Genomic DNA, 14130 nt, shown 5'->3' with positions numbered 1-14130 from the left:
ATCAGGAAATTGCACATTAAAAGAACAATGAGGGGCTGGTCCGGTGGCATAGTGGTTAAGTTTGCGTACTCTGCTTTGGCAGCCTGGGGTTCATGGTTCAGATTCCAGGCACAGCCTACACATGTCTCATCAAGCCATCCTCTAGTGGCAATCCCACATACAAGATAGAGGAAGATTAGCACGAATTTTAGTTCAGGGCCAATCTTCCTCAAGCAAACAGAGGAAGATTGGCAAGACTAGCTCAGGGCCAATCTTTGCTGCCTGCCCCTCCCCCTCCCCGACACACACAAAAGGATACAAAGCACTCACTGGAATATACTAATCAGGGGCCAGCCCCACGGCTCAGTAGGTTAAAGTTCTGTGGGCTCTGCTTCAGCTGCCTGGGGGGTTCGCGGGTTCGGATCCCAGGTGCAGACCTATTCCACTCGTCAGTCATGCTGTGTAGGCATCCCATGTACAAAGTAGGGGAAGATCAGCACAGATACTAGCTCGGGGTTAATCTTCCTCACGCAAAGAAAAAAAAAGGGGGGGATTGGCCAGGGATGTTAGCTCGGGGTGAATCTTCCTCACAAAGAAAAGAAAAAAAACAGAAATATACTAGTCACCACTGATTCTGCAGGCAGGGTTTACTTGAACGCCCCTAAACTGTCACCCAGAAGAGCCTGAAGATCATGCTTCAACGTTTATGATGAGGATTTTTAGGCTGCTTAATTTTAAAATGGCTTATGATGAGGATTTTTAGGCTGGTTAGTTTTAAAACTACAGATGAGATTCAGGCTCCAAGGAGTGGAATTTGCTTGCCCCTTTGTTGGGAAACATTTACATTTCTAAGGGAAACCTCTATCTGTGAAGATGCCTCCCTCTCTGTGCCAGGAAGAGGGGGGGATGGTCTTATCTCTAGAGGCTCTTGGTCAATGCCAGAGGCAAGAACTTAAGTTGGTTGCTGTCTGGCAATCTCATGTAACTGGTTTAGGGTGGTGGCGTCTAACCTTTCTAACCTTTACTTAATCCAATTTGATTCTTGTCTAAAAGTCATGGGATCACCCAATGACCAGACCCCACCTGCACTGATACCATTTTAACTTTTTTTCATGTTCTTTCCTTTGTCTTGTAAAGAGATGAATCATATACCTATGCCTTAAATTTAGCCCTAACCCTCAACTCGGGGCAGCAGCAGGAGCTCTGACTGCCCGTGGGTCTTGTCCCCACGCACCAGCTCTGCCTGCCCATGGGTCCTGTCCCCATGCCAGCGGGGGCAGCAGCAGCGGCTCTGCCTGCCCGTGGGTCCTGTCCCCATGCCAGCGGGGGCAGCAGAGGCAGCAGCAGGAGCTCTGACTGCCCGTGGGTCCTGTCCCCACACACCAGCTCTGCCTGCCCATGGGTCCTGTCCCCACACACCAGCTCTGCCTGCCCATAGGTCCTGTCCCCATGCCAGTGGGGGCAGCAGAGGCAGCAGCAGGAGCTCTGACTGCCCGTGGGTCCTGTCCCCACACACCAGCTCTGCCTGCCCATGGGTCCTGTCCCCATGCCAGTGGGGGCAGCAGAGGCAGCAGCAGGAGCTCTGACTGCCCGTGGGTCCTGTCCCCACAAACCAGCTCTGCCTGCCCATGGGTCCTGTCCCCACACACCAGCTCTGCCTGCCCATAGGTCCTGTCCCCATGCTAGCGGGGGCAGCAGAGGCAGCAGCAGGAGCTCTGACTGCCCGTGGGTCCTGTCCCCACACACCAGCTCTGCCTGCCCATGGGTCCTGGCCCCATGCCAGCGGGGGCAGCAGAGGCAGCAGCAGGAGCTCTGACTGCCCGTGGGTCCTGTCCCCACACACCAGCTCTGCCTGCCCATGGGTCCTGTCCCCACACACCAGCTCTGCCTGCCCATAGGTCCTGTCCCCATGCCAGTGGGGGCAGCAGAGGCAGCAGCAGGAGCTCTGCCTGCCCGTGGGTCCTGTCCCCACACACCAGCTCTGCCTGCCCATGGGCTCTGTCCCCATGCCAGCGGGGGCAGCAGAAGCGGCAGCAGCAGAAGCTCTGACTGCCCATGGGTCCTGTCCCCATGCTATTCCACACTATCCTCTAAATAAAAGAGCACTACTGCCAGATCTTAAGAGTCTAAGAAATCTTTCTTTCGACTCCTCGGCTCACTGACCCCGCATCAAATTTGACTACCGTAGGCGCCTCATATAAGTGCAATCATACAGTATTTGTCGTCTTTTGTGACTGGCTTATTTCATTCAGCATAATGTCCTCAAGGTTTATCCATGTGATAGTATGTGTCAGAATTTCCTTCATTTTAAAGCAGAGTAATATTCCCTTACATGTATATACCACGTTTTCTTTGTCCATTCACCTGTCGATGAACACTTGGGTTGCTTTTACTTTTTGGCTATTGTGAATAATGCTGTTATGAACGCAGTGGTACAAATATCTCTTTGAGATTCTGCTTCTAATTCTTTTGGACATGTACCCAGAAGAGGAATTGCTGGATCATATGGTAATTCTACTTTTAATTTTTTGAGGAATTGCCATACTACTTTCCATAGCAGCTGCACCATTTTATATTCCCACTATGCAGCAGTGCACGAGGGTTCCAATTTCTCTCTATCCTTGCCAACATTCAGTTTGTTCTTTTGATTGTAGCCATCCTAATGGGTGTGAGGTGGGATGCCACTGTGATTTTGATTTGTATTTATCTTATGATTGACAGTCATCAGTACTTTTTCCCCTAATTACGCCCAGGGAAAGTTGAGAGTGAAAGGAAGTACGAAGAGTTCTGAAGAGTAATCTCTAGGCTTCTGCTGCTGTCTCCCCACCCAAATTCTACTTTCACGTATTAAAAGGAGTCAATCAAAACTCCTCCTTACTGCTAAAACCTGCATCAGCCCCTCCGGGCTAATGTCTCTAATTAGGATCCTTCTCCCAACAATTCAGATGTCAGGAAGCAACCAAGGTCGATTAACTGCGGTCAAGGTCGATTAACTGCAGTTTTCGTGTCTCCAGGGAGTAATTTGAATCTCCAAGTGAACCTAATCCATAGGGAATATGCAGCAAAATGGGAAACCTGAAGGCATTTCCGTGGAATAACCTTCAGTAAATTGCTTCATCTCTTTAGGGCCAGTTTTCTTTAGCAGTCAAAATGAAGGGGCTGATTAAATGGCATCGAAGGTCCCTTGGGCTTTGACTTTCTATAATATTAGTATACTGTTACCATTGTTGATCTCATCCTTGTTCATAATTCGGCAGAACCCATCTGAATCAACATCTGATATTAACATATTGGTTCCAAGTGTATCCTTTCTAAAAAATATTTCAATGCATATTATTATACAATTAGCAGCTATAATGGCCCCCATAAGCATTTCACAGCTTCTTTAGAAATCTGACCACAAAACATCCTGCATTTCAGCTGATTTAATTTAACACCAAACCTGAATATCACAAATGATCTCTATTCAAAATGTAAATACATCTTTAATATTTTGCATCATACAACAGTAGTGCTGGAAGGGACACTGAGGTGATTTAGTACAATGCACTCACATTAGAATAAATAAATGGGTACAGAGAGGTTCAGGCGACTGCCCTATGGTCACAAAGCTAGACAGAAAGAGTAAGGACTAAAACCTGTTTAAAAGCCAGATCTCTTTACATCCTGTCCAATGTTTCTACTCCATGTTTGAAAATGTACTATTGCCCAGTCTCATAGAACTTATCATGTCTGGGTAACTGTTTCAAGTCAACTATTTAGTAGCAAAAAGAAACTACTTACAGTGTTTACTGACTGGAACAGAAGCTAGATAACCATTGAAAACAGCCATTCATCCACTCATCTACCTTGGCTGTTTTGACTAAACTAATGGGTGACAACATTAGCGAAGGATAATCTACGAAAGCATGTATCTCAATCTAGAAATCCTTAAGGAAATTGGTCTATCAAATTCACTGTTGTTAAAGAGAAAGAACAACAACAAACATATGGGATTTCATCAGACTAAAGAGCTTCTGCATGCAAAGGAAACCAGGAAGAAAACGAAAAGACAATCCACCAACTGGGAGAAAATATTGGCTGACCATATATCCAACAAGTCATTAATCTCCAAAATATATATAAAGAACTCACATAATTCAAAAACAAAAAAATAACCCGATAAAAAGAATGGGCAGAGGATATGAACAGACATTTCTCCAAAGCAGATGGCCAACAGGCACATGAAAAGATCTTCAACATCACTAATCATCAGGAGAATGCAAATCAAAACTACACTAAGTATCACCTTACACCTGTCAGAACGGCTATAATCACCAAGACAAAAAAGAACAAATGTTGGAGAGGGTGTGGAGAAAAGGGAACCCTCATACACTGCTGGTGGGAATGCAAACTGGTGCAGCAACTATGGAAAAACAGTATGAATATTTTTCAAAACATTAAAAATAGAAATAACACAATATCCCACTACTGGGTATTTATCCAAAGAACATGAAATCAACAATTCAAAGAAACTTATGCACCCCTATGTTCACTGCAGCATTATTCGCAACAGCCAAGATGTGGAAGCAACTCAAGCGCCCATCAACTGATGACTGGATAAAGAAGATGTGTTATACACAGACAATGGAGTACTACTCAGCCATAAAAAAAAGACAAAATCATCCCACTTGCAACAACATGGATGGACCTTGAAGGTTTTATGTTAAGTGAAGTAAGCCAGGCAGAGAAAGATAAACACTGTATGATTCCATTCAAATATGGAAGACGAACAAACACATGCACAAAGAGAACTGCTTAGTGGTTACTGGGGGAAGGAGGCTGGGGGGTGGGCACAAAGGGTGAAGGGGTGCATCTGTATGGTGACTGACAAAGAATAACATACAACTGAAATTTCACAGTGTTGCAAACTATCATAACCTCAATAAAAAAAAGTCCAATATAAAACAGTGTTGCAATATACTCCCTCTTGTGTATGTCTATATAATAAATATCTCATGTGCTGTACTCATATAAAAAAAAAATTAAGGGCTGGCCCCATGGACGAGTGGTTGAGTTCCTCCACGCCGCTTCACTGGGCCAGGGTTTCCCTGGTTCGGATCCTGGGCACAGACATGGCACCGTTCATCAAGCCATGCTGGGGCAGTGTCCCATATAGCACAACCAGAAGGACCTACAACTAGAATGTACAACTATGTACTGGGGGGCTTTGGGGAGAAGAAAAAAAAAGATTGGCAACAGATGTTAGCTCAGCTGCCAATCCTAAGAAAAAAAAATTAGCACATGAAATCAACAACACATAAAAAGAATTATACACCATGACCAAGTAGGATTTATCACAAGTATGCAAGGCTGGTTCAACACTCAAAAGTTAATTAATGTTATCCATCACATCAATAGGCTAAAAAAAACCCCACATGATCATTTCAATAGGTTCAGGAAAAGCATTTGACAAAATCCAAACCTATTCATGATAAAAACTCTCAGTAAACAAGGAGTAGACAGGAACTTGCTCAACTTGATAAAGAATATCTACAAAAATCCTACAGCTAACATCATACTCAATGATGAGAAACTCGAAGCTATCCCACTAAGATCAGGTACGAGGATGTCCCCTCTCATTACTCCTTTTCAACATCGTACTGGAATTTCTAGTTAATGCAATAAGACAAGAAAAGGAAATAAAAAGCATATAGATTGGGAAGGAAGAAAGAAAGCTGTTTTTGTTCAAAGATGACATGATCATCTATTTAGAAGATCTGAAAAAATAAACCAAGATAACTCCTGAAACTAACAAGGGATTACCGCAAGGTTGCAGGATACAAGGTTAATATACAAAAGTCAACTGCTTTCTTATATACCAGCAATGAACAAGAGAAATTTGAAATTAAAAACACATCATTTACATTACCATCCTCAAAAATGAAATGCTTAGAGATAAATTCGGGAAAACATGTACAAGATGTATACGTGGAAAACTACAAAACTGTGATGAAAGAAATCAAAGAACTAAAGAAATGCAGAGACACTCCATGTTCATGGAGAAGAAGACTCAATATTGTCAAGATCCCAGTTCTTCCTAACTTCATCTATAGATTCAGTGCTATCCCAATCAAAATCCGAGCAAGCAATTTTGTGGGTATTGACAAACTGATGCTAAAGTTTATATGAAGAGGCAAACCCAGAACAGCAAACACAATATTGAAGGAGAACAAAGTTGGAGGACTGACACTACCCAACTTCAGGCTACAAGTAATCAAGAAAGTGTGGGATTGGCAAAGAAAAGACAAACAGATCAATGGAAAGGAATGGAGAGCCCAGAAATAGACCCACATAAATACAGCCAACTGATATTTGACAAAAAAGAAAAGGCAGTTAAATGCAAAAAGGATAGTCATCTCAACAAATGGCGTCAAAACAACTGGACATCCATGAGTAAAGAAACAAACAAAAAACACCTAATCTAGACATGGATCTTACACTTTTCTCAAAAATTAACTCAAAATGGATCATAGACCTAAATGCAAAAGGGAAAAATATAAAACTCCTAGAAGATAACATAGGAGAAAACCCAGATGACTTTGGGTACAGTGATGACTTTTTAGATAAAACACCAAAGACACAACCCATGACAGACATAATTGATAAGTTGTACTTAATTAAAAATTTCCGCTCTGTGAAAGACAAAGTCAAGAGAGCAAGATGACAAGCCACAGAATGGGAGAAAAAATTTGCAAAAGACATTTCTGATAAATGATTATTATCTAAAATATAAAAAGAACTCTTAAAACTCAACAATAAGAGAACAATCTGATTTAAAAAGGGACCCAACGGGGTCTGGCCCTGTGGCCTAGTGGTTGAGTTCAGTCTGCCTCGCTTCAGCGGCCCGTGTTCCCGGGTACGGACTGACACCACTCGTCAGGTATGCTGTGGCGGTGACCCACATATAAAATAGAGGAATATTGGGGGCCAGCTCCATGGCACAGCGGTTAAGTTCACACATTCTGCTTCAGTGGCCCAGGGTTCGCTAGTTCAGATCCTGGGTGCAGACCTACGCACTGCTTATCAAGCCATGCTGTGGTAGGCGTCTCACATATACAGAGAAAGATAGGCACGAATGTTAGCTCAGGGCCAATCTTCCTCAGCAAAAAGAGGAGGATTGGCGGCAGATGTTAGCTCAGAGCTAATCTTCCTTAAAAAAATAAAAATTGAGGAAGATTGGCACAGATGTTAGCTCAGGGCTCATCTTCCTCAGCAAAAGACGCCCCCCGCACAAGACCCTAACAGACGTCTCACCAAAGAAGATATACAGATGGCAAATAAGCATTTGAAAAGATGCTCCACATCATAATTCATCAGGGAAATGTAGATCAGAAGGAGATACCACTAAACACCTATTAGAATGGCCAAATAGCAGAACACTGACAACACCCAATGCTGAGGATGTGGAGCAATAGGAACTCTCATTCTTTGCTGCTGGGAGTGCAAAATGATACAGCAACTCTGGAAGATATTTTGGCAGTTTCTTACTAATCTAAACATACTCTTACCATATGATCCAGCAATCGTGCCCCTTGATATTTACTCAAAGGAGCTGAAAACTTACGTCTACACAAAAACCTGCACACCGATGTTTACAGCAGCTTTACTCATAATTGCCAAAACTTGGAAGCAACCAAGATGTCCCTCAGTATGTGGATGGATAAAGAAACTCTGGTACATCTAGACAATAGAATATTATTCAGCATTTAAAAGAAACGAGCTATCAAGCCCTGAAAAGACATGGAAGAACTTTAAATGCCTATTACTAAGTGAAATAAGTCAATCTGAAAAGTCTACATACTGTACGATTCCCACTATATGGCATTCTGGAAAAGGCAAAACTGGAGATAGTAAAAAGATCAGTGATTACCAAAGATTAGAGGGGAGGGATGAATTGGCAGAGTACAGAGGATTTTCAGGGCAGTAAAAATACCCTTTGTGATACTGTGTTAACAGATAGATGTCATTATACATTTGCCCAAACCAGTAGAATGTATATGACCAAGAGTGAACTGTAATGTAAACTATGTACCTCGGGTGATTATCATGAGTCAATGTAGGTTCATCAACTGTAACAAATGTAGCACCCTGGTTGGGGATGCTGATAAAAGGGGAGGCTCTCCATGTGTAAGGGCAGGGAGTATATGGGAAATCTCTTATCTACCTCTCAATTCTGCTGTGAACCTGTAAAATGCTCTAAAAAAATAGTCTTAATTAAAAAAAATACAAGTGAGAGAGATCATGATTGACAGAGCGGGTGGGTATGGGATCCAGGGCACAGAAAAAGGCTTAAGCTTTGAACAAGATCAAGGAGCTTTTCCACTAAGACAAGAAGCAAGGGGGTAAAGACAGGTGCCTAGCTATACTAAGAACTTCAATATTACATAATGGTGGCATAATGGCGGGATTTATGCTGTGATTTACAAAGTTACTTGATAAACTGTACACTTCAAAATGGCTAATTGGGGCCGGCTCCGTGGCCGAGTGGTTAAGTTCGCGTGCTCCGCTGCGGCGGCCCAGGGTTTGGATCCTGGGTGTGGACATGGCACCGCTCGTCAGGCCACGTCCCACATCCCACAACTAGAAGGACCTGCAACTAAGATATACAACTATGTACTGGGGTAGGTTTGGGAAATAAGGCAGAAAAGAGAAAGAAAAAAAAATTGGCAACAGTTAGCCCAGGTGCCAATCCTTAAAAAGAAAAAGGAAGATTGGCAACAGTTGTTAGCCTAGGTGCCAATCTTTAAAAAAAAAAAAAAAATGGCTAAAATGGTAATTTTTAATGTTTATTTTACCACAATAAAAACCATATATAAAATTACTTGATTACCACCCAATTTCCATATTCTAAAAGGTTAGCACTGACCATTGCATTTCATGGTTAGCTCAAGTTTAGTTTCTATTTCACTAACTATTCTAGATTTTACATAAGACAAGTCCTATTTAACTTCTTGTGGCCATAGGAAAAGATGTATTCCACTTTTTCCAGTTTACCTATTCCTACTTAATAGAATAAACCAAAGATCTTACCATCTGAAATACATCAGAACCTTCATCAAAATCCACCATAGCAAAAAATATCCTGTTGGTAAATGCACTGGAGTATTGCCAGGAGTTTGCCAGGATCTGGAATTCTTCATCAGCTTGCCTGGATGCAATATGATTTTTGAAGATAACGTATAAAACATTTTTCAAAGCAATCTAGTTCATCAGCAGGAAAACATTCAAAGAAACAAGAGCAGTTTTTACAATGCGGTAAATATTAAAAAAAAAAAAAAAAAGACAAGCAAATCAGGCACTACCGAGAGGGTTAGGACAAACCTTGGAAAACACTGCCATTGTCTTGGCACAAAAGAAGCCTAATCCCAACTGTTGGGATTTCAACAGAAAGTAGTAATTACCTGCCTTGGCTCCATAGTTTGTGCCTGTTTTCTTATCTCAAAGCTCTTTCAGTAGTCGCTGGAAAAATCCAGCTAATAGTCTCTGCAATTTTTTTTTAATTAAGATTATGATAGCTAACAACCTTGTGAAATCTACAACAATTTTAATACCCTAAATTACTTCTAGGAGTTCAAAGACAAGAGTAAAGTATTTCTCCAGAGAAAGTAGATGATAATATTAATCCATTAAAAAAATCTAAAGTACAAAATGCTACTTAGTAAATAAAAATACAGCCAGATGAATTATTAGGGTAAAAGATAAGAAGAATCTAGGGAATTGAGATTAATTGAAATCTCAAATCATGTTTGACTTTTCCTTTACCACCCACGTGCTTTCAGTTTCCAAGATCTGATAATTCTTCATTTGTGATTATTTTTTAACTCCATCCCCTCCCATTTATTTTCATTGCTATCATCTAAAGTCAGATCCTTAATACCTGACATTAGAATATTAAAATACCAGCTCTAGTTTCTCCCTCTCCAATCTTTCTTACACAGTTTTCCTAAATTACCACATTTTGAAACTCTTGAAAGATAGCGCCTTAGAGGGTGGTGGCCTCAATGATCACTGGTCTATCTTCCAGCCTTGACGGTCTAAAGGAGCTCTGGGCGGGCAGGGGCAGCAGGAAGCAGGAACCAGGGGGCAGACTGATGGGAACCGACTGGCTGAGGTTTACTGAGGGAGCCAGGAGGATAAGAGTAAGAGGCCGGGGGAGGGCCGGATGCAGAGAGCAGCAGCTAAGGTTATTGGCAACAGCCCTGGGGTCTCCCTCCTCCTCTTTTCAAGAGCAGTTTCTTCCTGAAAGATCCCAGGAGGTAGAAGGCTGGCCTGATCTCTCCCAGCACAAACAACCCCACTCATTATTTGAGAAATTACCGTTCCAGCTGTGCCCTGGAAGACTCGGGTCTGTGTCAAAATCCACAATTAAACTGCGAATACAATGAAAGGAGTAAAGTACTTCAAATTTTTGACAACCTCTCTTGAATCCAATTAATAATCAACAGACTTTTTTTTAATTTTTAACAGATTCAACTCAAATATGCAGATTTCACTCTAGTTTATCTAAGCTTAAGAATAAGAAAATAGGCCCGATGAGGTGTAAATACCCAATTTACCAAATTTGGCAGTCGCTTGGAGTAACCATGAATCTCTCTCAGAACAACCCTTGCCAAGCCCAGAAACTTCCTAAACCCAAGTTCACTATTCGGTAGGCAATTTCTGTCTTTTAAATTGTAAGAGAAAAAAGTTGAATAAGACCATTCCTTGCTTTCCACGACAGCCTGGTGAGGGTGGTAAACCCAGGGATCCCTAGTCCCAATTCATAGAAAAGGAAATGAAACTATACAAAGGGACTTGTTCAAGGTCGTGCAGCTGAAAGTGACAGCAAGATTAGAAGCAAAGTCTCCTGACTCCTGGTCCAGGACCCTCATCAGCACACAAACTGCTTCCCAGAAAAAGGCGTCCAGTCAAGAAGAGAGAACCTCCCTTAAAGCCCACCCCCCACCCCAGAACACTCACCAGGAAACTGAATTCCACCCTTTCCCAAGCTGACCTGGCCCTTCTGCCCTGACAATCTATGACTTTGCAGCCTTGAGTGTTTGGTTAAGCTTTTGGTTTTAGATAAAAGGGGTCTTTCGCTGGCTGCTGGGAACCTGACCTCAGAGGAAGGCACCACATCCCAGGCCACAACCCCTGCCCTGCCACCCGACTCCGCTCTGCCATGTAAACAAGTCAAACCCTGGGAGCGCTTAAGCACCATGAAAAACAGCCAGGCGCGGCACTTCAGAGCAATGTCTTCCATCTCGGGGGTTCTTCTGCAAAGGGACGGCGACACCTGGGTCACACCGGGCTGGAATGCGAAAGGAGCTCCCCCGGTCTCGTTTGGGGAGGGGAGGGAAAGCTCTCAGAGAATGGAGGCTGGGCAAGACGGCGAGAAGGGGCCACAGACGCCTCCTGAGGAGACGGAGACGAGGGTGGGTGAGGGAGGCAAGGACCCCGCACGTCCGAAAGCCCTGCCAGTGCTCTGGAGAACCCTGGGCGCCGGGAGCGCAGGCGACCGCTGAGGGCCCCAAGGGCCACCGGGGACCGCAGCCCAACTTCCCAGGCCGCTGTCACCCACACAAAGCCCTCCTCTCCGAAGCCACTCCAGGGACGGGCCCAGGACTCGGCGTCGTTGGAGGCGGCGGCTCTGACGCCGACCCGGGAGCTCCGGGACGGGTCCGAGCCCTCTCCCGACAGCGCGGGCCAGGCAAGGGGCCCGGCCCTCCGACCCCGAGTCCCCACTCCGCGCCCGGCGGGGAGGAGCCCCAGCCCCCCGCCGACAGCGGGCCCCCAGCCGAAGTTCGAAGGCCGGACGCTCGTGCCAGCCTTCGGGACCCTGCCCCGCTCTCCGGCCGCCGACGGCGACCACAACGGGGAACACGGCGGCTGCGCCAGACCAGAGGGGCGCCCACGGGCCACCGCACAGTCCTCCGGCCTCAGCCGCCCCGGGCGGACGAGTCCGAGCCCGGCCACAAGACAGACGCCGGGGTCCTGGCAGCGGCGGGCCCCTCCCGAGCCCTGTGTCCCCTCCGCGGAGAAGCAGGCACGTTGGAGTCTCGGCACACCCGGCACGACTCACGCGACGGCCGGGCCGCGGGGAGCGGGAGGAGGCGCCCCGCGGACGACCGGAGAGCCTCCCTTTGTCCCGCGCCGCCCGCGCGCTCCCCGCCGCGCCGCGCCGCGGACCCCGCACGGCCCCCCAGCCGGCCGGCGCACCCGCGCCCGCGAGGCCCGCGCGGCCCGCTCACCTGCGTCAGGTCCTCGTCGTTGAGCAGATGGGACTCGCGCGGCTTGAAGCAGTTCTGACTTGCACTTGTTGAAGATGTTGGCCTGGAACTTCCCGCACGGGTTCTCCTTGGCAGCCGACATGGTCGCGCGGCGGCGGCGCAGGCCCCGAGGCCCGGCCAGGCCCGGCGCGCTGCGCGGCGGACGGCGGACGGCGCGGCGGCGGCGGCAGCATGCACGGCGGCGGGCGGGCCGCTCAGCGCGGGCGCCGCCGCATGCCCCGCGGCCGGCCGCCTCTCACCCGGCCGCGCGGCGGTCGGGGCCTCGCGGGCGCCGGGACGCGGGCGCCTCCCATCGCGTGGAGGCCCCGGGCGCGGGCCTCACAGAGCGCGAGGTCCCCGCCGCCCGCCCGCACGGCCGCCGAGCGCCCGCCGCAGGCCCATGGACGCGGCCCGCCCCCGCCGCCGGGTCTTGCCGCTCCAGGTCGGTGTCGCCGCTGCTGCCCTCGGCGCCGCGCGGCCGCAGCAACTGGGAGCGGAGCGGCTGGCGCGCTCTGGGAGGCGCGGGGCGGGGCGGGGCGGGGCCTCGGCAGGGCGACCGGCGGCCCTGCCGGCCTATGGCAGCGGCTCGCCCGGCTAACAAAGGGAGCCCTCGGCCAATGGGAGCCGGGGGCGGGACGAAAGGCCGCCGTGCGCAAGGTAACTTGTGCAGGCGCAGGAAGGTGGGGGCGCGGCCATGGGACATTCAGGTTTGGTGGACTGGCGCCCAGGCCGCCAAGCCCCTGACCGCTGCTGGGCCGGGGCGGGGGCCTGCGGGGGGCTTGCAGGGGGCGGGGGCCTGCGGGGGCGGGGACCTGCGGGGGCGGGGCAGACCTCTGGCCGGCTCTCCGCAAACCTGGCTTCCAGCCTGGTCTTCCTGCCCCCATTCTGGACACCCGGGCCCAGCTCCGAGCTCTTGTTTTAACACCTACTATGCGCCAGGCTGGGACTGCAAGAGGCAGGCAACACAGGCGGCCAGCTGGACCACCCCCTCCTTGGCCCCCCCATCTGCACCAGGGCCTGGAGGATAGCCAGCTGGCCAGGGCAGGGAAAGGCTGCCGCTCTTTGGCCTGCAGCCCTGCATGTGTCCAGGCTGGCTTATGGAGGTTTCTTTGGAGCCCGCATGCCTGAGTTCTCACCCTCTGGTTCACCAGGTCACTGTAGGGGCCATCCCTCTGCATGCGTGCATGCATTTGTGCATGAAAATTATGGATATAGCATCTCCTTGGGTGTCAGTGTCCGTGCATGTCCCGGTGGGGTCTGGCTGCCTTTGAGAGTAAATAGAGGCATGGCCACGTTATGCATCTACGTGCATAGTGACCTGTTTATCCGTGGGTCCATGACGTGTGAGTGTGCGTGTGGGTTGTACGGAGGCGTACATCTGTGTGTCTGCTGTGTATGTGTGAGACGGTGCCGCCTGTCTGTGTGTGTCTGTGGGTAGCTGCGCTATCCAGCTGCCCTGATACCTGCATGTCCGTGTTTCTGTGGGATTGCCTGTGTGTTTACACTGTGTGTGTGTGTCTGTCTGTCTGTCTGCTCTGCCTGGTTGAGTTGTGTTTGCTTGCGTGTCTGTTGTATGTATGAGCATCTCAGTGCGTCCATGCCTGTGTGTGAGTGTATGTCAGTTTCTGTAGCTGTGTGTTGTGTCTGACTGAGTGTATATATGTGTGCATGCACGTGAGTGTGTGTGTGTGTTGGATGCTGGGGGTCAGGGTTCGAATCTCTCACAATCAGCACCAGCTTCTCAGTTCCCTCTGCCTGTCCCCATAAGACGTACATAAGGTCCAAGCAGCCCCTGCCAGCCTGCTCTGGGGTGCGAAGGGCAAGGGCAGGCTGGCTGCAGGGTCCAGGCTTGGAGGGCTCT

At 48.0% G+C, this 14130-nt stretch overlaps 1 long non-coding RNA gene across 1 annotated transcript in view; it reads right to left on the bottom strand.

The window, feature by feature from the left end:
• LOC102150966 (translation initiation factor IF-2) overlaps positions 1 to 12972 on the bottom strand; it is a 96704-nt gene extending 83732 nt beyond the window's left edge. The window contains exons 1-2 of the long non-coding RNA XR_011436144.1: positions 12681 to 12972; positions 12252 to 12607 (exon numbers count right to left, since the gene is read on the bottom strand). This is a non-coding gene — a long non-coding RNA (translation initiation factor IF-2). The remainder of the gene's footprint in view (positions 1 to 12251; positions 12608 to 12680) is intronic.
• Between the last annotated feature and the right edge of the window lie 1158 nt (positions 12973 to 14130).

This window comes from Equus caballus, unplaced genomic scaffold (genome assembly GCF_041296265.1).
Source record: "Equus caballus isolate H_3958 breed thoroughbred unplaced genomic scaffold, TB-T2T haplotype2-0000440, whole genome shotgun sequence".
Taxonomy (NCBI): domain Eukaryota; kingdom Metazoa; phylum Chordata; class Mammalia; order Perissodactyla; family Equidae; genus Equus; species Equus caballus.
This window is presented reverse-complemented; position numbering and strand designations above follow the sequence as displayed.